Source organism: Neofelis nebulosa, chromosome 5 (assembly GCF_028018385.1).
Source record: "Neofelis nebulosa isolate mNeoNeb1 chromosome 5, mNeoNeb1.pri, whole genome shotgun sequence".
NCBI lineage: Eukaryota > Metazoa > Chordata > Mammalia > Carnivora > Felidae > Neofelis > Neofelis nebulosa.
The window spans coordinates 34,496,251-34,519,690 of NC_080786.1; the positions used below are offsets into that span (position 1 = coordinate 34,496,251).

The 23,440-nt window shown below is 39.3% G+C and overlaps 1 protein-coding gene and 1 non-coding gene across 7 annotated transcripts in view; both read right to left on the reverse strand.

The window, feature by feature from the left end:
• The window catches only part of PIK3CB (phosphatidylinositol-4,5-bisphosphate 3-kinase catalytic subunit beta), a 186,012-nt gene extending 166,964 nt beyond the window's left edge, over positions 1–19,048 (reverse strand). For 3 of the 6 annotated variants that reach the window (XM_058730016.1, XM_058730015.1, XM_058730011.1), the window contains exon 1: positions 18,907–19,048. The gene's annotated coding sequence lies outside the window, so the exon portion shown is untranslated. The other 3 variants (XM_058730012.1, XM_058730013.1, XM_058730014.1) reach the window with 3 other exon arrangements.
• On the reverse strand, positions 10,801–10,904 carry LOC131513328 (small nucleolar RNA U13). Its single transcript, XR_009262545.1, has one exon. It is a non-coding gene; the product is annotated as a small nucleolar RNA U13 (small nucleolar RNA).
• Positions 19,049–23,440: the final 4,392 nt, after the last annotated feature.

The following is a 23,440-nucleotide window of genomic DNA, read 5'->3' on the forward strand; positions in this document are numbered from 1 at the left end:
CAAAGAACAATGAGTATGCTATACTACTTTTTGTGAGGGTGGACGGTTTGGGGGTATATATATTAATAAATGTAATAGATTCTAGTAAGCTGGCGGCTTAATTCAAATCTCATGCTGGGGCAACTTACAAGTACAACTCATAACTTACAAAGTATTTGAGCCAAAATATATAGGAAGTAAAAAGTCACGGGCATACTTACTAGAAGACAAACCAAGCACACTAACACAAAAAACTATTAAATAACATCATAAGTCAAGATCAGAACTCATATTTAGTGATTCACTTTGATCAGAGGGTAAAATCTTAAGGGCCCTGACTTTGTGGCTTCCTATTACCCATTGCCTCCAGCCTGCACACAGCCATCCAGCCATCTCTATCCTGAAATTCTCTTGGTGAAATCTGAAATGCTCCCAACGGTCTAAAACGTAATCCCTATGGGAGCACCTGGCTGGCTCAGTCAGGGGAACATGCGACTCGTAATCTTGCGGTTATGAGTTCAAGTCCCAAACTGGGTGCAGAGATTACTTAAAAATAAAATTTTAAATTAATTAAAAAAAAAAAAAAAAAAAGCAATCCCTCTGCCTGGCAGTCAAGTGTAAACAATGAATTACCAAGGTCAAGTTCTAGCTCCAGCTCATTCATGATTTGTCTCACCTTGGGAAAATTCCCTCAATTTCCATTTTCTTATTTGTAAAGCAGGATGATTAAGCTATATGATCTTTAAGTCCATTTCAGCTATAAATTGCACTTGACTGAGTCACTCATACCTCGAAACTCCTCAGCTTTTGCTCTAATCAAACAACTCTCCAAGCTTCCTCCTACAAGGTCCCACATGGCCCTTGCCTCCCTGTTGGACTCATCCTACACATCTGTCCCCCTCACTCTCTCTTCTAAAGTTATATACAGTCTCCTTTCAATTACTCCAAGATGCCAGCCTCCCTCCCACTGGAGTCTTCCCATGCACTGCACCACCATATCCCATCTATTCTAGGGGTGCTCAGTCATGTCAGACCCAATGCTCCCTTTTGTAAAATAACAAATATTTCATAACATCCTCATACCACACTGCAATAAAATTTATAGATAATACAAAGGAAACATAATTTTAAGTAATTACATATATATCTTTTAACATAGCATACGGTCTTATAAAGGAGAAATAGGGGCGCCTGGGTGGCTCAGTCGGTTAAGCGACCGACTTCAGCTCAGGTCATGATCTCGCGGTCCTTGAGTTCGAGCCCCGCATCGGGCTCTGTGCTGACGGCTCAGAGCCTGGAGCCTGTTTCAGATTCTGTGTCTCTCTCTCTCTGACCCTCCCCTGTTCATGCTCTGTCTCTCCCTGTCTCAAAAATAAATAAAACGTTAAAAAAAAATTTTAAATAAAAAAATAAAGGAGAAATAAAAAGAATATAATTTAGTACAAAATAATACATATGCTAGGGGCACCTGAATGGCTCAGTTCGTTAAGCATCGGGCTCTTGATTTTGGCTCAGGTCTTGAGCTCATGGTTCTTGTGAGTTCGAGCCCGGCAATGGGATCCACACAGTCAGCACGTGGAGCCTACTTGGTATTCTCTTTCTCCCTCTCTCTCTGCCCCTCCCCTGCTCGCTCACATGCCCTCATGCGCAAAAGTAAATAAACTTTAAAAAATACATTTACATATATGTGGACACACACAAATACCAAATACCCTGGTATAATTATATTAGAAGAGAACGGAGCAGCATAATACTATGTTTTTCATCACAAACTTTGTGGGGACTATTTGACCATTCAAATAGTTGTGACTATTTGACCATTCAAAATGTACATATGAAAGTATAATCCTGATTTATAAAAACAACAAAAAACTCAGAATCAAGAAACCTGAGTGCCAATAACAGCTCTGCCAGTAATAAGCCTAAAATCACTCCTAAGTCTTTCCCCACCCCCCAAATTTTTATTTAAGTGATCTCTATACCCAGTGTGGGGCTGGAACTCAGGACCTCGAGATCAAGAGTCACGTGTTCTTCTGACTGATCCGGCCAGGCACTCCCCACCCCCCACCTTTTTTTTTTTTTAATTTTTTAATGTCACTTCAACTATACAGCCTTGGATAAAGTTCCAGGCTGGAAGAAGAGTGCACACACGGCTGGCACAGTCACTGGGTGGTGATCAAGCAGGTGTAACTCCAAGCTTACTTCAACCAGAACAGCAGCTCAGCTAGGATTTGTTTATATACTGCAACTAGCATCTGTTTATATAAGGATTCTGTGTTACTCCTCGTATGATAAAAGGGACTATGGCAGTTTCTTATTAAGACTAAACATGTAATTACCCGACAACTCAGTAAATGCACTCTTTGGCATTTATCACAGAAAAGGGAAATATTTTGTTCACACAAAAAAATAAATGTTCATACTTGCTTTATTTATAACAGCCCAAAACTGAAAACAATCCAAATCCAATCTAAACAATCCAAAAAAAGAAGCCAATTGGAGACAAAAAACAAAACACTTCAGGAACGAACCTCTTTCTAAAAGACAACACATGAGAGTTAAATGTCTGTTTAAGCCTCATAGGTTAACTAAGAAACCATTCTTCAAAATACACACACGGCAAAATACCTGAGATTACAGTAAAGCAACTCAAGGTGTTCTGTGAAACTCTGTGGGAAACTAGTCTGGACTGGGTTTCAGGATAGAAGTGCTCTGAATATGACACTATCTCTTCTCCAACACTCCAATTCTACAGCTAATTACCTTTGTCCTTAATTTAGGTTCAAGTGTAGATAGTATACACAGTATTAGCTCAAAGGAATATAAGACACAACAGGGGACTGAGAAAAAACATGAAAAGTAAAATCTAGGTGTAATTTCCAAATTTTGCTTCATTTATCCCATAGTTTCAAGCCCCTTTTAAAATTCTTGCCAAGGACATTAATAGGTAACTTTTTTTTTTTTAATGTATGTTTGTTTATTTATTTTGAGAGAGAGAGAGAAAGAGCACATGCACATACGCACATGTCAGTGAGGGAGGGGCAAAGAGAGAGAGGGAGAGAGAATCCCAAGCAGGCGCCACACTGTCAGAGCAGAGTCTGACACAGAACTCTGTCTCACAAACTGTGAGATCATGACCTGAGCCAAAATCAAGAGTCAGACGTTTAACTAACTGAGCCACCCAGGTACCACTAAACTCACTTTAAAATTTACATCATTTCCCTCTCTCTAACAATACTTTTACAGTTTAATGAATATGTAGCAAAATGTTAACAAGCAGATGATATACAGAAAGAAAACCTAGGGCATGAATAATCTCCTGATTAACAACCATAATACTTAGCAAATCACATTTATTAATGAAATTTAAAAAGAAATTAGAATTATTCAGCAAAAAGAAAGTACTGATATATGTTACAGTATGGATGAACCTTAAAAATATTATGCCAAGTACAAGAAGCCAATCACAGAAGACTACGTAATAGGCAAATCCACAGAGATAAAGTAGATTAGCCATTGCTTAGAGATGGGGCATGGATGGGATTGAACAATGATAGCTAAAAGATTTCTTCTCACACTGATAAAAAATGTTCTAAAATTGATTTTTGTATGTATTGGAATATACTAAAAACTACTGAATTATACACTTTCAATGGATGAACTGTATGGTATGCAATTACATATACACACATACACACATGCACACATATATATGTATAATCAATAAACCTATTGTCAAAAAAAATTGAGAAAAACTCTCACCACTGTACAAAAAAATGTTTATTTTCAGCCAGGGTGTGTGCACACACACAGGCATGTACTCAAGTGGGAGAAAGTAAGAGAGAGAGGGAAGGAGAGAAAGAGAGAGGGAGGGAGAGGGAGGGAGAGGGTGAGAGAGGGAAAGAGGGAAGGAGACAGAGGGAGAGAATCCCAAGCTGACTCCATGCTGTCAATGTAGAACCCAACATGGGGCTCAACCCCATGAACCATGAGATCATGATCTGAGCCAAAACCAAGAGTCAGACACCTAACTGACTGAGCCACCTAGGCACCCCTCGCCACTTTTAATCAACATTGTACTGAATGAAGTTCTAGTAACCGCAATCAGACAAGAAAAAAGAAATAAAAGGCATCCAAATTGGGAAGGAAGAAGTAAAACTGTCATTATTTGCAGATTACATGATAGGATATTTAGAAAACCCTAAAGACTTCACCAAAAAAAACTATTAGAACTGATAAATTCAGTGAAGTTGCAAGACACAAATCAAGATATAAAAATCTGCTGCATTTCTATACACTACCAACGAAATAGAAGGAAAACTCAGGAAACAATCCCATTTACAAGTGCATCAAAAAGAATAAAATAACTAGGAATAAGAATCACTAAATTCTACTCCTGAAACCAATACTACACTATTAAGTTAACCAACTGGAATTTAAATAAATAAATAGGAATAAATTTAACCAAAGAGGTGAAAGAACTGTATTCTAAAAACTATAAGACACTGAGAAAAAAATTCAAAGTTGACACAAATAAATGGAAAGATACACCTGCTCAAAGACTGGAAAAATATTGTTAAAATGTCCATACTACCCACAGCACTCTACAGATTCAACACAATCCCTATCAAAATACCAATAGTACTTTTTGAAGAACTCTAGCAAATAATCCTAACATTTATAAAGTAAAACAAAAACCCAAATAGCAAAGACAATCTTGACAAAGAACAAAGCTGGAGGTATCACAATCCCAGTTTTCAAGCTATACTACAAAGTTACAGTAATCAAAACAGCATGGTACTGGCACAAAAACAGACATATATACATCAATGGAATAAAACAGAAAGCCAGAAATAAACCCACACTTACCTGCTCAATTAATTAATCTACATCAAAGAAGGCAAAATATACAATGGGGAAAAGACAGTCTCTTCAATGAATGGTGCTGGGAAAAGTGGACAGCTACATGCAAAAGAATGAAACCAAACCACTTTCTTACACCTTACACAAAAAATAAACTCAAAATGGATTAAGGAGCTAAATGTGTGACCTGAAACCATAAAACTAAACTTAAATAGTAATCTCTTGGACATCAACCTTGGCAATATTTTTCTGGATCTGTCTCCCCAGGCAAGGAAAACAAAAGCAAAAATAAACCACTGGGACTACATCAAACTAAAAAGCTTTTGCACAGCAAAAGAAACCATCAACAAAACAAAAAGGGCAACCTAAAGAATGGGAGAAGATACCTGCAAATGATATATCTGATAAGGGGTTAATAGCCAAAATATATAAAGAACATGGGGCTCCTGACTGGCTCAGTCAGTGAAGCATGTGACTCTTGATCTTGGGTCATGAGTTCAAGCCCCACGTTGGGTGTAGAGCTTACTTAAAAAATTTTCTGGGGGCGCCTGGGTGGCGCAGTCGGTTAAGCGTCCGACTTCAGCCAGGTCACGATCTCGCGGTCCGTGAGTTCGAGCCCCGCGTCAGGCTCTGGGCTGACGGCTCGGAGCCTGGAGCCTGTTTCCGATTCTGTGTCTCCCTCTCTCTCTGCCCCTCCCCCGTTCATGCTCTGTCTCTCTCTGTCCCAAAAATAAATAAAAAACGTTGAAAAAAAAAATTTTTTTTTAAAAAAAAAATTTTCTGAAAACTAAAAATTTAAAAATATGTATATATAAAGAACTTTTACAACTCAACACCAAAAAACAATCTGATTAAAGAATGGGCAGAGAGAGGTAGTTGGCTGACTCAATTGGTAGAGCATGTGACTCTTAATCTTGGGGTTGTGAGTTCAAGTTCCACTTTTTAGGTGTAGAGATTACTTAAATCTTGGGGCGCCTGGGTAGCTCAGTTGGTTAAGTGTCCAACTTCAGCTTAGGTCATGATCTTGAGGCTAATGAGTTCGAGCCCCACATCAGGCTCTTTGCTGACAGCTCAGAGCCTGAAGCCTGCTTCAGATTCTGTGTCTCCCTGTCTCTCTGCCCCTCCCCCACTCACACTCTATCTCTCTGTCAAAAATAAAAAATAAGTCTTAAAAAAATAAAAATAAATAAAATCTTAAATGTTCAGTTAATAAATAAAATTTTCTAAAAATTGGGCAGAGAACCTGAATAGACATGCTTCCAAAGACATACAGACAGCCAATAGACATTATGAAAAGATGCTCAACATCACTAATCATCTGGAAATGCAAATCAAAACCACAATCTCACTAATCAGAATGGCTACTATCAAAAACATAAAAAATAGTAAGTGTTGGTAAGGATGTGAAGAAAAGGGAACCCTCGTGCACTGTCAGTGGGAATGTAAATTAGTACAGCCACTGCGGAAAACACTATGGAGGGTCCTCCAAAGACTAAAAATAAAAATACCATACAATCCAGTAATTCCACTTCTGAGTATTTACCCAAAGAAAACAAAACTGCTATATGCACCCCATGTTTACTACAGCATTATTTATAATAGCAAAGGTATGGAAGCAACCTAAATGCCCACTGATATAGATGAATGGATAAAGATATAGTGTATATACAAAATGGAAGATTACTCAACCATTAAAAAGAATGAAATTTTGCCATTCATGACAATATGGATTGACCTAGAGGTTGTTATGTTAAGTGAAATAAGTCAGAGGAAGACAAATACCGTATGGTTTCATTTATATGTGAAGTGTAAAAAACAAAACAACAACAAAAGAAAGAGCAACAGACTCCTCATAAATACACAGAACTAGGGATTGCCAGAGGGTAGAGGTTGGGGGATAGGTGAGATAGGTAAAGGGGATTGGCAAAATAGGTTAAGGAAGTTGATACAAACCTCCAGTTATAAAAAAAAAAAGTCACAGGATGAAAAGCACAGCATAGGGAATACAGTCATTAATACTGTAATAGCTCTATACCTGGAGCTAGTACGATACTGTATGATAACCACACTGGAGTTAAAATTAATATTGTAATAACTCTGTACAGTGTTATATGGTAACTACACTTATCTTGGTGAGCATTTCATAATGTATATAATTGTTAAATTACTATGTTGTACACACGAAACTAATATAGTATGTCAAATTGTACTTAATTAAAATTAAATAAATTTAGAGGGGGACCTGGCTGGCTCAGTTGGAAGAGCATGCAACACTTGATCTAGGAGTCATGAGTTCAAGCCCCACACTGAGTGTAGAGATTACATTAAAAAATGACATCTTTAAAAAAATAAATAACAAAATTAAATGAGAACAGATAAAATGTTTATATAGAAAAAAGTAAAGAACTTTTTCATACACACCTAATGGCTGAGACACCGAATAAAAACCGAACAAGTCCACTGAGTACAGAAATAGATGAAAGGAAAATGATTGATTTTAGAATACTTCTATGCAGATCGCTAAAGAGCTATGCACACTGTGTAGATTAGGACTATCTACCATTCACGATGCAATATACATTAGTTTCCCTTTCCCTATATAATTCCAGCCTCTGCAATTTATATAATTTAAAAAAAGGAAATTAAAAAATAATAAAATAAAATAAAAAGAGGAAATGTGATATTCAAACGCAATTCCAAGTCTTCATGTGTCATACCTAAGAAATAATGATTGTATCTAAAGATTCAGTTCAAAGATGTTCACTATAAGGTTATTCATAACAGCAAAGTAAGTTTAATCTTATCTAATTAAGCTTTTGTTGAATACTTTTGTTATTAAATTGTATTACATCCATGTGGCAGTAGAATTTTAAACTTTTTTTAACAAATGTTTACTCCTTTTTGAGACAGAACACGCAACTGAGTGGGGGAGGGAGAGGTGGGGGACAGAGCATCCAAAGTGGGCTCCATGCCAACAAGAGGGGCACCAACTCACAAACTGAGCATCGCCTTCTATATGTCTGAATACTATTAATGATAGATATAATGTTCATGCTCACATTCTTTTCTCATGTGAATGTGGGGGAGGGGGGAGGCCAAACAGCACAAATGTAATGCTTATCTATTCATTTTTTTAATTAAAGGATTAATAACTGTAATCTATTGGTTCATTTATTCAAAAGTAAATTCATGAAACAAAAGTAAATTTATGTCTACCTTCCTCTATTCCCAACACTTTAGGATCAAGTTTAGCAAGATGTTTCAATATAGCACCCAACAAATTACCTAGGAAGGAGAGGAAAAAATACTTCAGAGTTTTCGTATTTGAAAATTCTGTAAAGATGATCTACACCCACTTACTAGAACATCTAATAATACCAGATCATACATTAAGCATTTTTGTTAGCTACATATATATAACAAAGCATAAAACCACAGGTTTCTTTTTTTTTCTCTTTTTTTTTTAAGAGAAAGAGATCATGAGGAGGGGGAAAAGTCGGGGAGAGGGCAAAAGAGAGAGAAAGAATATCTTACACAGGCTCCATGCTCAGCACGGAGCACAATGCAGGGCTGGAACCCACAACCTTGGGATCAAGACCTGAGCCAAAACCAAGAGTCAATGCTCAACCCAATGAGCCATCTAAGCACCCCTAAAACCACATACTTTCTAACTATAAAGCCAAGGCAAAAGCAAAGCTTTTTATACATTCAAAACAAAGGCATACTACATCAAATAATTTGTTTTTTTTTTTAACGTTTATTTATTTATTTTCAGAGAGATAAACAAGAGAGCAAGAATAGGAGAGGAGCAGAGAAACAGGGAGAGAATCCCAGGCAGATTCTGCACTGCCAGCTGGGGAGTCCAACACAGGGCTCAATCATGACCTGAGCTGAAATCAAGAGTCTGACGCTTAACCAACTGAGCTATCCAGGAGCCCCAATTTTTTAACTCATAACTCGTACAATAAAACTAGGCTATATCTATATCAAGTTATTTAAGAGTAGTTAGAAAAAGAAAGTTAATGGTTGAGAGGTGAGTGGGGGGATAAGTAAAATAAATGGATTAAAAGACACAAACTTCTAGTTATAAAATAAATCAAGGAGGTGAAAAATGCAGCATATGGAATACAATCAATAATACTGTAATAACATTGCTTGGTGACAGATGGAGACTATACTTATCATGGTGAGCAATGAGTAATGTATTAAATTGTTGGATACACACACACACACACACACACACACACACACCTGAAACTAATACTTCAATTAAAAAAAAAGGTTAAAGGTTCAATGAACAGAAAATTGCATCCTGTTTCCAAATACTACACAGGTAGTGTAAGACAAAGGTGGTGATTATTATACTAAAAAAAACACAACACTTTAAACTTATATAGTATCTTTTAACCTTCCTCTGAAGGACCTAAAAAATAAAGAACTGTATGATGCAATCAGTTAAAAATATAAATTCTAGGGGCACCTGGCTGGCTCAGCCGGTGGAGCAAAACACTCTTGCTCAGGGTTGTAAGTTCAAGCTTCATGTTGGGTGTAGAGAGTACTTAAAAATAAAATCTTAAAAAGAAATAAAGAAAGGAAGAAAGGAAGAAAGGAAGAAAGAAAGGAAGGAAGGAAGGAAGGAAGGAAGGAAGGAAGGAAGGAAGGAAGAAAGAAAGAAAGAAAGAAAGAAAGAAAGAAAGAAAGAAAGAAAGAAAGAAAGAAAATATACGTAAATTCTAGAGTCAGATCTGAGTTTGAAACCTGACTTTTCCTCAACTATGTGATGCTTAGCATGTTAACATCCCCCAAAGCTTCAGTTTCCTTATCTCTTAAGCAAGGATATCATCACTACCTTCATTTCAAGTTTATGAAGATAAAATCTAGGAAGGCCACTAAGCATAACATGGCATGTTAAGTAAGCATACAATAAATGTTAACTACTATTATAGTCTAATCCCATATAGTAAGCACAAAGAGCAAGTTCTTTTTTTTTTCTTCTCCCCTTATTTTCTGAATTTCATATGGTACAAAAGGTATTACATACTTGAACATATTCAAATAGAAGGTTCTTTCCATTCTTTGGGCCAACCTTCCTTCAGAGGCAAAAGAGCGGTTTTTCTAACGGGCTATATTGACAGCCACAACTTTAAATGACAAAAAATGATATAAAATAAAAGGAGGGGCACCTGGCTGGAGCAATTGGTGAAGCATGTGACACATGATTTCCAGGTTGTAAATCGAGCCTCACATTGAGCTTGAGATTACTTTAAAAAGAAAGAAAGAAAGAAAGAAAGAAAGAAAGAAAGAAAGAAAGAAAGAAAGAAAGAAAGAAAGAAAGAAGAAAAAAAGAAAAGAAAGGAAGAAAAAGAAAGGAAATAGGTGACAATATACAGAATTAAAGAAATCATAAATTCTTCACAAGTTAAGGATGAAATCATTGCTGCTGGTTGATATGGCATACATAGCTACCATACACACACACACAGTAGACATTTCTTGTAGGTAGAATCAGGACCTAAAACCCAGAACAATACCAATTACTTAGGAAAAATATTAATAATGAAATGGTGGGTAAAGTATACTAAGACTTAAGACAACCAATGATTTTCAATGAAAATGTGAAAGTTTCCTAACCACCAAAAAAAAAAAACACCCCAAAATAATTTCAATTGATCACCACCTTGTCAAAACCAACTATCATCTATCTACTCCTATGGATGTTTCCTTAGGCTCTCTAGCAAAAAATAAACATATTAAGAGAATCCCAGATGGTTGTCCCCCAGGACACCCCTCCCCCAAAAAAACTACCTATAATGAATCTCAATTAAGGGGAATTATATATATACACACACACACATACACACACACACATATATATATATATTATATATATTATATATATACAGATATATATTATATATATATCTAGCTGATAAATATGGAACCTTTTTTTTCCCCCTATGTCAGACAGGCAATGTGCCAAGGTCGTAACAAGGTTTAAGGGAGGCACATATCACACAACAGCATGAACACCCAATCGTCATGCTTATGAACTACAAGAGGATCAGAAACCTAACTTTTTTAAAATATACAACTGGAGAGGTAAGTTTTAGCTAACAAATTATAATTTTTGTTCAGATAACATAACAGCAGCAATTTGTAATGATTTATAAACACTGCTTTTATTAGTATATAAATACAAGACCTACACTAAATTGGTAGTTCAAGAGTACAAAATTTTAGGCAGCTATTACCTGCCCATGGGCCCTGTCCTCATGCTTTAATAACACATTTTTGCTCCAAAAAAAAAAAAAAAAAAATACACAATTTTAACTGACCGTATTTCAACGATTTAATAGAAAATTAATTACTGTGTAAGTAACTTGTCAGAGGTAGTAGTAAGTGGTCTGGCTACAAAAACTGAGCATCTCGGGGCGCCTGGATGGCTCGGTCCGTTAAGCATCCCACTATTAGTTTCGGCTCAGGTCATGATCTCATGGTTTGTTGACTCTAAGTCCTGTATCGGGCTCCGCACTGACTGTGGGGAGCCTGCTTGGAATTCTCTTTCTCCCTCTCTCTCTCTGCCCCTCCCCTGCTCTTGCCCGAGCTCTCTCTCTCTCTCAAAATAAACTCCAAAAAAAAAAAAAGAGAGAGAGACAATCTCTATTTCAAACTGCAGTTTTTCAGTTTAATTCCTCTGAAAATTGTTGAAAATTTAAATTTTTAAATAAACATTAAAGAAAACTTCAAATTGCATTAAACTTATAATTCTCATGGTCTGAAGTACTCATTATTTAAATCATGAAAGCTCAATCATTTAAACTAGTAAGGAGCAAATGTCTCAAAATGGAGTTTGCCCTTTTGTTGACAGTCACCTCAAATTTCTTCCAGTGGCTCAGCAGGTAAGGAATTCATGGAATTCAGGTCTTCGAGGTCTAGTAAGCACTGTGGTTAAACCACCCAGTCAACACCAAATTATGTAGGGCAAAGCCTGTTCATTATCTAATTCCTTTGACCCCTCCCATCCTTTCCCTACTTCACAATTGCCAATACTTCTATATGGTAGGAGATAGATACGAAATTAGTAAATATTACAGTTATTAGAAATGCAAGGAAAAACTATCATCAGGAATGTGGTTAAACTGCAGTTTAAATAAAGCTTCTGGATTACTCATGGATTTCTTTTAATCCACATAATCCTTCTCCTGAAGGCATGGATAATCAGGATCGCATTTCCCCTGAAGACAAGTAAGCATTTGCCTGGTGGTCTCCCAAGTGATTCCAGCACCAGGGGAGGACAGGCTAGAGTCAGGAACAAACATGTCAGTTCTTCCTAGCTTGCACCAGAGGACTGTGAGTTGCAGACCTGGCTCTAGCAATACCACAACAGAGGGGATGGTCCAGCAGTAAATACACCCAGTTAAAAGGGCAATGATAACCTCAAGCGAACTGCTTTGAATACTGCAGGAAATGAGGAGGTATGCATTCTTGGCAAAGAGGTGGGGGAAAACAGATCCTGAAGCCAGGATTCAGGGTAAGGATTTGTGAATTTTGTAAGGAAATGATGAAGTTTCTACATTATTAACTGCTTTAGGTTGAAACTAATATATATAAGATAAATGAAAGCTACATTTGCAACACACCATAGTTACACAGATAGCATATCCTCCCTTCAATCCCTAGGAAAGTTGAATGGTTAAAAACAACTTTAAGTGCTAGGAAAAAATAGGCTAGCAGAAAGTGACAATGCTAGAGAGAAGTTAGGAAGAAAAACTGAGACTTCATAACATAATCCTTGGCAAAATTAATCTCTAGCTAACCCTGCAAGAGCAGTAAATGGGAAGTCTAGATTTACCAGAGAGATGAATCCATTATTATCACAGACTTAGCCTCCAAATTCTCTTAGATGGTCCTTTATAGAAGCTGACATTATGGGATTCACCTCACTTGACAGTTTTCAGAAGTTATACAGTAATTTTTTAATTTAAAGCCTTTATAAACATTCCTTCATCTACAAGGGTAATTAGTTTATTGCATGTTGAAGACTGGAATTATCTCATTTATATTTCCAAAAGAAAACCAACAATTAGGGTGATCAGTTATCCACTCATTCTAGTTCTAACATATTCTAGCCATGAAAAATTTTCTCTTTAAAACACAAATAAGGGCGCCTGGGTGGCTCAGTTAAGCATCTGACTTTGGCTCAGGTCATGATCTCATGGTTCATGGGTTTGAGACCTGGGTCAGGCTTCATGCTGACAGCTCAGAGCCTGGAGCCTGCTTCAGAGCCTGCTTTGAATTCTGTGTTTCCCTCTCTTTCTGCCCCTCCCCAACTCACCCTCTGTCTCTCTCTCTCTCTCTCTCTCAAAAATGAATAAATATTTTTATAAATAAATAAAATGAATCCAAGTGCTCAGAATGAGAAGGGAGAGGACTACAAAGGAGTAACACAAGGGAATTCTTTGAGGTGTTGGAATTGTTCTGTATACTGTTAGTGGTGGCTATGATTACAAAAATCTATGCATGTGTTAAAACTCAGGATGGGAGCGCCTGAATGGCTCAGTTGGTTAAGCATCTGACTCTTGATTTTGGCTCAGGTCACGATTTCAGGGTTTGTGAGATTTGAACCCCATGTTAAGCTCTGCACTGACAACATGGAGCCTGCTTGGGATTCTCTCTCTCCCTCTCTCCCTGCTCCTCCCTGGCTCATACTCTCTCTCCCTCAAAATAAATAAATAAACATTTAATAATAATAATAAAAAAAAAAAACCAGGACTGTATATGAAAAAAATTGAGTTTTGACAAACCAAAGAAACAGACTTAACTACAGAGAACAAACTGATGGTCGCCAGAGGAGCAGTGGGTGGATGATGGGTGAAATTAGGTGATAGGCAATAAAGATTATACTTATCACAATGAGCACTAAGTAATGAATACAATTGTTGAATCATTTACACCGTATACCTAAAACTAATACACTGTACATTAACTGTACTGAAAACATTTTTAATTAATTTTAAAAATTAGAGTTTTACTGTATATAAAATTTTTTAAATTCAATGTCATCCTCTTTTAGAAATGTCTTTTTATCAAAATCTCTTTGGTCATCTAAAAAAATAGGGGCACCTGAGTGGCTCAGTCGGTTGAGTGTCCGACTCTTGATTTTGGCTCAGGTCATGATCCTAGGGTCCTGGGATCCAGCCCCATGTCTGCCTCCATGCTGATTGTGGATAATATAATAATAATTAATTTTAATATTTAAAAATATTTATCTAAAAGTGTATTATATATTTACTGTACATCATATATTATACAAAAATTATATATTTATATGAAATTTATATAAAAAGTTTTTATTTAATGAATAATAATAAACAAGTCTATTGAAAAAGAAAGGTCTAAATTAGAGACACAATCTGCATTATCAGAGCAACTAGAACAAACACACTATACACACCCAACCACACATCTAATCCCTTTCATTTTTCTCTCTCTCAACTAGAAGCTTGTGACTCACAAAGCATTACAGCAGCAGACATTAAACTACTGAAGGCTCACAGGTACTCCTTAGAAAAAAAGCCCATACCAATCAGGGAATGAAGAGTGAGGAGAGGGAAAAAATCCAAGTGACAAAATCTGGGGAGGGCAGTGAGAGGTAAGAGGAGTGATAAGGGAAGTTGTCTCACGCCAGCCAAAAAAACTGATGATATTCTCACCTATCTTCCTTTTCTTCTTCTCTTTCACTAAACGTTAAGTCAATATTATTCTTCTAATCTAAGCTTTTCTCCTCCAACATATTTTTTCTCTATTTCTACTTTGACAATGGAATTATACACTCTTTTTTAATTTTTTTTTTTTTTAATAAGAGAGTTCAAGTCGGGGAAAGGCAGAGAGAGAGGGAGAGAGAGGGAGAGAGAGACAGAATCCCATGCTTTAAAAATAAAATCCTGAAAAAAAAGAAAGAAAGAAACCAAATGGTAAGAATTTATCCCCAAGACATGATGATTCCAAATCAAATGGTTGAGAGGATGGATACACACATACACATGCACACACACACACACACACACACACACACACACAGAGGAGCAGGGATCTCCGTTTTTGTTTTTGTTTTTTTAAATAGTGTAATTGAAATAAACACACCTGCTCTCTGCAAACATCCCAACTGCTACCCTATCGGATTTGGTATGCAATACTAAATGAAAGTACCACATTCTAGAACCAATCTCCTCCAGTCAAGACCAAAATTCAATGTCTCAAAAGAACAACACAAGCCTGGAAAACCTGTTTGGTCCCTTATTTACAAAAATACTAATGAACCAGTACACAATGAATAAAAATCACATTTGTTGTTATTAGTGGCTTAATGTCTAGCCTCTTCAGGAGGTACAGCACCCCTTAACCAAGACTGAGGAATAAGGATGCCTAACAGAATACCTCTAGGCCCTCTGATTACTTCCTTATTTACACAAATCTGGGACCAAAAAGAATAAGTTTGTTCAACACATGTTGAACTTATAATCAAAAGACTGACTTATTTCATTCACACATTCATTCATTCAACATTAATTAAATGTTTTAGGCACTGTTCTGGTTACCAAGAATACCAATATAGAAGACAGACAAGATCCTGGCCCTCAGAGAGTTTAGAGTATGCCGAAGGGGAAAAAAGCCATAACAAATAAATAAGTAAACAAGCAAGATAATAGCAGATAATGCAAGTAAAGAGTATGGATTTACTTCTTAGTGTAATAAGCCACTGAAGCAGGAAAGTGAGTAAAGATCACTCTGATCACTATTTGAAACAGGAAAGCAAGACCAGAGGCAAGAGACCAGGTAAGAAGCTACTGCCCAAGAAGAAATGGGTTGGTGGCAATAAAAACAAAGAAGTAAATATACCTGAAATGTATTTTGGAGGTAAAATTGACAGGGTTTGCTGAAGGACTGATTATGTGGGGAATGGAGGCGCAGTGAGGCAAAGGGATGAATTAAGAATGACCACCAGATTTTTCACTTAACAAGGGTGGAGAAGGAGGGCAGAGGGGTGCTGAGGAAGGAAAAGGCTGAGAAACAAATCAAGAGCTCCACTCTGAACATGTTCAGTTTTGGATGCCTAAAGGCAAATGGAGTGAAGATACCACAAAGGCAGTAAAAGAAATCTAAAGTTCAGGACTGGAGATAAAAATCTGAGCGTCGGGCACCTGGGTGGCTAGTCAGTTGAGAGTCCAACTCTTGATTTCAGCTCAGATCACGATCTCACAGTTTGTGAGATTGAACCCCACATCAGGCTCTGCTCTGATAGCACGGAGCCTGCTTGGGATTCTGTCTCTCCCACTCCCCTCACCACGCTCTTGCTCACTGTCTCAAAATAAATAAACCTTTTAAAAAATCTGAACGTCAACAGCACATGGACAGTGGACATGATGAGATCACCTGGAGAGAGCACAGGTAGAAAAAAAGTAGAGGGAACATAGTGATATTGTAATAGTATTGTATGGCAACAGATGGTAGCCACACTTGTGGTGAGCACAGCATTATGTAATGTACACGCTTGTTGAATCACTATGTGGCATACCTGAAATTAATGTAACACCGTGTGTTAACTACACTCAAAAAAAAAAAAATTTAAGAAAAGAAAAAAGTAGAGGGGATAGGGGCACTGGGCTGGCTTAGGCAGCAGAGCATGTGACTGCTGATCTTGGGGTTGTGAGTTCAAACCCTGTATTGGGCACAGATCTTACTTTAAAAAAAGTTTTTTTTTGGGGCGCCTGGGTGGCGCAGTCGGTTAAGCGTCCGACTTCAGCCAGGTCACGATCTCGCGGTCCGTGAGTTCGAGCCCCGCGTCAGGCTCTGGGCTGATGGCTCGGAGCCTGGAGCCTGTTTCTGATTCTGTGTCTCCCTCTCTCTCTGCCCCTCCCCCGTTCATGCTCTGTCTCTCTCTGTCCCAAAAATAAATAAAAAACGTTGAAAAAAAATTTTAACAAAAAAAAAAAAAAAAGTTTTTTTTTAAGTTGAGGGAATGGCTTGGAAGTGCTAAGGCATTAGGATGTTTTGAATTCAGGGAGAAGGAAAAATCAACAAAAGAGAGAAAGGGAGTGAAGAGAAGGAAACCATAAAAGTGCAGTATCCTGGAAGGTTCTTCTATATAATGTGATTCACTAGTCCATCACCACCCTCCCAAACCTTGTGACACACACCCACTCAAACTCTATAAATAAAAAGACTAAGGCAAAACCAAAAAGACTGAGTGACATCCCCAAAGCCCCAGCTATTAGGGACCCAAGTCCAGGCCTAGAACGAAGCAAGATGGGACTTCTGACCCCTAGCCTTTTCAGCAGCTAGCATAGTAGTGCTTCTACTGTCAGGTTCACCAATCTAAAGTGAGGCAAGAGGAAAAATCACAATTTAGGAAGAACGTATCTTAGATTACAAGGTCTAATTTTAATTTTTTTTCTGTGTATTTTGTTCACATTCAAAAATAAGTTGAATCAAAGTCTCTGTGGATGAGTCTCTTTACAAAGTAGAAAACAGTCAAGAGATGCAAAATGGCAATAAATTAAAAGACAACTCAATTTTCTACACTTCTAAAAAACACCCTAAAGGTCAAAGATCCTCATCAGAGTATGAATCAGGGGTGTAAAACAAAGTTTTTTTGTTCTTAGTCATTTTTGCTTTAGTGAATACAATTTTCATTTTTAAAGCTTATGATTATTACTTGTTTCTACACTTGCCTTCTGAAACTAAGATCTTTATCCTGACCACTGTCTTATGCTACATTATCATGACTTAAACAGTTCTGCTTTTACCATAAAAACCTTACAGCGTTGCATAAAAATCCCCAAATGATTAATGAACTGCTGAGAATACTGACTCGGAGATGATTTTATTAGGAATCACATTTCCAAACATTCACTCAGTGCTTCAAAGTAAGTACTCATCTAATTTAATTATGATGACTTCACCAGACACTAACACTACCCACAATGATGTTTACAAAAGCACTTGTCACTCCCTTCGGATGTAGCAACGCAGAAAAATGAGTCTGTTTCCATATTCCTCGTGTGTTTATACTCTGTAACAAGTGACAGTTAAGTGTGACTTAAGATTATTTAAACTGCAAAGCACTTCCAGTTTGTGTCCCACCATTTTCTATCCTAAGCGAATCCTAAAATTCTTTCGGTCTTATTTCAACAATTGCCACTCAGCACCTGAGACAGGTAGCCCAAGTAAGCCTTAGCAAGAAAGAGACTACAAGATTCTAGTATGGGAAACAGAGGATTCTATTTTGGCCACTGTAAGAGAAAAGTCTCCAATATTAGGCAATTTCAGTGGAGGTTACTGCAACACCAGAGCAGTCTGTAAATAAATGTGCCCCCAAACGTACACCCGCAGCCTGGAATCAGCAATGGCTAACGAGAAAAGATGCTGCACCAGGGTTGCTCCTAATAGCTTACCACTTACCGAGCGCTGGCTGATCGGTCATGCACATCATCCAGTCCTATCCTCAAAACAACCCTGTGAAGTACGTATTACTATTCCCATTAACAAATCGGGACACTTGGGCCCAAGGTCCCAGGGCTGGTCAGTGGAGGCGGTGGAATTTGAAAACACGACCGTACCCCAACAGCCCAGGATCCCCGCCCCTAAAATGCACTTCTACACAAAAAGGCACCTGAGGGTGGAGAAGCCGCGGGGACGTCCGCAAAGGCGGAGGAGAGGCAGGGCGAGGGCGCCGCCTCTCCAGAGAGGGCCCTTCAGGAACGCCACCAAAAGCGCCAGCGGCCGGGGGCTACCGGTCGCGTCTCGGCCGCCCGGTGGCCAGGAAGCGCCGCTCACCTAAGAGAGCCCCGGGAGGGCCGCAGTGGAGCGAAGCGCCCCCGCAGGCCGGCGGGCGGGTGTCCTCCGCGACGGCAGGAAGCGCGCCGCGGGTACACAACTCGCCGGCGCCGCAGGCTGTGGCGGGCTAAAGCGCGCCGCCCGCCCGCGCGGGGGCACCTCACCCGCCGCCGCTACCGCGCCGCCACTCGGCTGCGCCGCATCCGGGTCCCGCGCCGCTGCTCTCACCTGCCCGGTGTTCCGCCGCCGCAGACTCCTACCTCCGGTTACGCGGTCAGCAGCCCAGGCCACCGCGACAGTCCCGCTGAGGCACCCCCATCCCTGCCTCTCCCGGTCGCCTCCCGCCTGCCCCGCGCGGCGTTACACTGGCCCGCCACCCACAGCCATGGCCCGCTCTGCCGCCGCCGCCGCCGCACCGACCGACGGAGCACGCGCGCGCCGCCGCCGTGCCCGCGCGCGCGCCCACCTCCCCGGCAGGCCTTCCAGCAGCCTTCGCCCCGCCCCGCGCGCTGCTCGGACCAATCCCCGGCCCCGCAGCGGCCGCCGCCAGACCTGCGGGACTGGCCCGGCAGGGCAGAGGGAGAGGCGGTGCTGCTGCCTAGTTCTCTCGGGCTCCCTGCCCTCCTGGGACGCTACTGCTCGCCGTTTCGGCTCCTCTTTGTGGCTTCTGGAAGACAGTGGGATTGGAGATCTCCAACAGGCCGCCTTCAGCAGAGAACCGCCACCTGCCCCGGCTTTCGTAGCCCCCTCCCGAGACACCCTCTGTTCTAGATTTCCTTGTTGGCCTTCGCTTCCCAGTGCCTCTCCCGAATTCCGTTCTGGAACTTTGAACTGACTCCTCGTTGACTGGGCGCAGCCCATCGCTTTTCCCCCTTCTTCTGTCACTCCACTTCTGGAGATGGAGTTGCTAGATTGGCTGCTTCACAGCTGGTTCTTCAAGTCCTGCTATATTAATGGTCATAAAAGCAGAAGTACAGCCTTCCAAGCCCAAGATTATTTTTTTTGTGTGTTCATTTTTGCGACAGTAACAGCTAACATTTGTATGTAGTGCCTTATAGTTTACACAGCCCCCTTTGCATACCTTATCTCCTGTTATCTTTGGACCTCTACCAGGAAATTTTATAGACTTTCTTAGAGGCACACTTCAATTTCACTTACTGAAAAGCTAAAATCTTAACTTATTGTAAAGCTACTATATCGTAGAGTTATTTTAACTTTTGCTGCTATAATAGCTCAAGCAAATATTTGAGTAACCGAGGATGGAATCTAGAAGTAGAACCTACTATAAAGCAAAGATGGCAAACAGGCCAGTGGTAAAACAGTAGTTTGATAAATTATCCTAGTTTAATTGAATATTTATAATACATCAAAGCTAGAACCATACCACATTCAAAAATAAATTCCAGAAGAATTAAAGATATAAAAATATACAAAACAGGGGCGCCTGGCTGGTTCAGCTGGAAGAGCATGCAACTCTTGATCTGGGGGTCATGAGTTAGAGCCCCACTTTGGGGGTAGAGATTACTTAAATAAATATTTTACATATATATGTATATATATGTGAAACAAACACTTAGAGGGAATTTTTTAAAGAATAGTGATATGACATTTATTTCATGAGGGGGAAATTTTAAGCCAGACAGGAAGCCCAAAATCATTAAAGAAAAAAATTGTCTACATAAATATTGTGAAAGTTTTGCATGACATCACAATGACAAGACAAATTAAAGAAAAATGGAATAAAACAACAAAATGTATGGCAGACAGGGGCACCTTGATGGCTCAGTTGGTTAAATGTCTATCTCTTAGCTCATCAAACTCCACACCCGAAAAACAAATAACCCAGTGAAGAAATGGGCAGAAAACATGAATAGACACTTCTCTAAAGAAGACATCCGGATGGCCAACAGGCACATGAAAAGATGTTCAACGTCGCTCCTTATCAGGGAAATACAAATCAAAACCACACTCAGATACCACCTCACGCCAGTCAGAGTGGCCAAAATGAACAAATCAGGAGACTATAGATGCTGGAGAGGATGTGGAGAAACAGGAACCCTCTTGCACTGTTGGTGGGAATGCAAATTGGTGCAGCCGCTCTGGAAAGCAGTGTGGAGGTTCCTCAGAAAATTAAAAATAGACCTACCCTATGACCCAGCAATAGCACTGCTAGGAATTTATCCAAGGGATAGAGGAGTACTGATGCATAGGGGCACTTGTACCCCAATGTTTATAGCAGCACTCTCAACAATAGCCAAATTATGGAAAGAGCCTAAATGTCCATCAATTGATGAATGGATAAAGAAATTGTGGTTTATATACACAATGGAATACTAAGTGGCAATGAGAAAAAATGAAATATGGCCTTTTGTAGCAACGTGGATGGAACTGGAGAGTGTGATGCTAAGTGAAATAAGCCATACAGAGAAAGACAGATACCATATGGTTTCACTCTTATGTGGATCCTGAGAAACGTAACAGAAACCCATGGGGGAGGAGAAGGAAAAAAAAAAAAAAAAGAGGTTAGAGTGGGAGAGAGCCAAAGCATAAGAGACTGTTAAAAACTGAGAACAGGGGCGCCTGGGTGGCGCAGTCGGTTAAGCGTCCGACTTCAGCCAGGTCACTATCTCGCGGTCCGTGAGTTCGAGCCCCGCGTCAGGCTCTGGGCTGATGGCTCGGAGCCTGGAGCCTGTTTCCGATTCTGTGTCTCCCTCTCTCTCTCTGCCCCTCCCCCGTTCATGCTCTGTCTCTCTCTGTCCCAAAAATAAATAAAAAACGTTGAAAAAAAAAATTAAAAAAAAAAAAAACTGAGAACAAACTGAGGGTTGATGGGGGGTGGGAGGGAGGGCAGGGTGGGTGATGGGTATTGAGGAGGGCAGCTTTTGGGATGAGCACTGGGTGTTGTATGGAAACCAATTTGACAGTAAATTTCATATATTAAAAAATAAAAATAAATAAATAAATAAAAAATAAAAAAATAAATGTCTATCTCTTGGTTTCAGCTCAGGTCATGATCTCACAGTTTGTTATGTTGAGCCCTGCATCCAGCTCTTTGCTGACAGTACAGAGCCTGTTTGGGATTCTCTCTCTCCTTCTCTCTCACTCTGCACCCCACCCCCTGCCCTTGCTTTCAAAATAAATAAACTTAAAACAATAACTTTTTAAAAAATGGGAAACACATTGTATCTCTAACATACATATCTCTATGTATCAGAAACATAAGAGTTTCTAAAAATGGATTTTTTTTAAGTAAGCTCTCCTGCCCAAGATGGGGCTTGAACTCACAACCCAGAAAGCAGCAGTCACATACTCTACCAAATGAGCCAGCCACATGCCCCTATAAATGGATTTTTTTTAAAGCCAGCTGGATCAATGTTATAAAAATATAGGCAAGGTATACAAGCAGGCAATTAATGGAAGAGAAAATCCGAGTGGTCCATTAAAAAGATGCTTATTTCACTAATAGTTATGGAAAAACATTAAAACAATAATCCATTTTCCCTCATTAGACTGGCAAACATTAACAAAAGCAGTCAATGATACCTGGGGAAAGGAGCCCTGGTACACCTCTGATAGAAGTATAACAGCTGCAAACTTTCTAGAAGTAACCTGGGAATATTTATTAACCTTTAAAATACACACACTTGCCAATTGACCAAAAAATACATTAACTCTGCCCTATGGAAAAGCTAAAGAAAATATCCATAAGGATATACACAAGAATGCTGCAGTGGGTTGAATGTTGACCCTTCTACAGATATATCCACCCAAAACCTGTGAACATAGCCTTATTTGGAAAAAAGGATCTTTACACATGTAATTAAGTTAAGGATCTTGAAATGAGATCATGTTAGAATTAGGATGGGCCCTATATCCAATGACAAGTGTCCTTGTAAGGGAAAGGCCGAAGGAGATTTGAGATACAGAGACACAGAGACAAAGGTGATGTGAACGATGAGGCAGGGAGAAAAAAAAAATGAGGCAGAGATGGGAATGATGCATCTACAAGCCAAAGAATGCCAAGGATCACTGGCAGCTACCAGAAGCTGGAAGAGGGGCATAGAACAAATTCTCCTTCAGAGTGTCTAGAAGGAAACAACCCTGCCAATTCCTTTATTTCAGCCTTGTAGACTTAGGAATTATGAGAGAATAACTTTCTGTTTTAAGTCCCCCAGTTTGTGATAATTTGTTAAAGTAACCACAGGAACCTAAGACAGATGCTTATCATATTGTTTGTGGTGTGAAACAAACACAAACAAACTGGGAACAAGCTGATCGTCCATAGACAATGGGATCTATGAATCAGTTGTCCTGCCTCCATACTATGGAATATCATTCGATGATGAAAATGAGTTAGAACTATTTGTATTGACCCAGAGGGATGTCCAGATATATTGTTAAAGTCAAAAATGCAAATTATAGAGTGATAAAGAGTGGTATGATCCTTTTAGTTTATTTTTGACCATTTATATATGTTTACATGAATATAGAGAAAGGGGTGGAAGGAATTACAATAGGCTGATCACATTGGATGCCTCAGAGGGCTGAAAGAGGAAGACTTGGGTGGGAGGGAGTTATCTTTTTTAATATGTGTAGATCTTTGAATTATCTTACTCATTTTTTTTTAACTTGATTTAGTTATTTTGAGAGAGAGAGAGAGAGTGCATGCACAAGCAGGGGAGGGCAGAGAAACAGGGAGAAAGAGACAATCCCAAGCAGGCTCTGCACTGTCAATACAGAGCCCTACACAGGGCTGGAATTC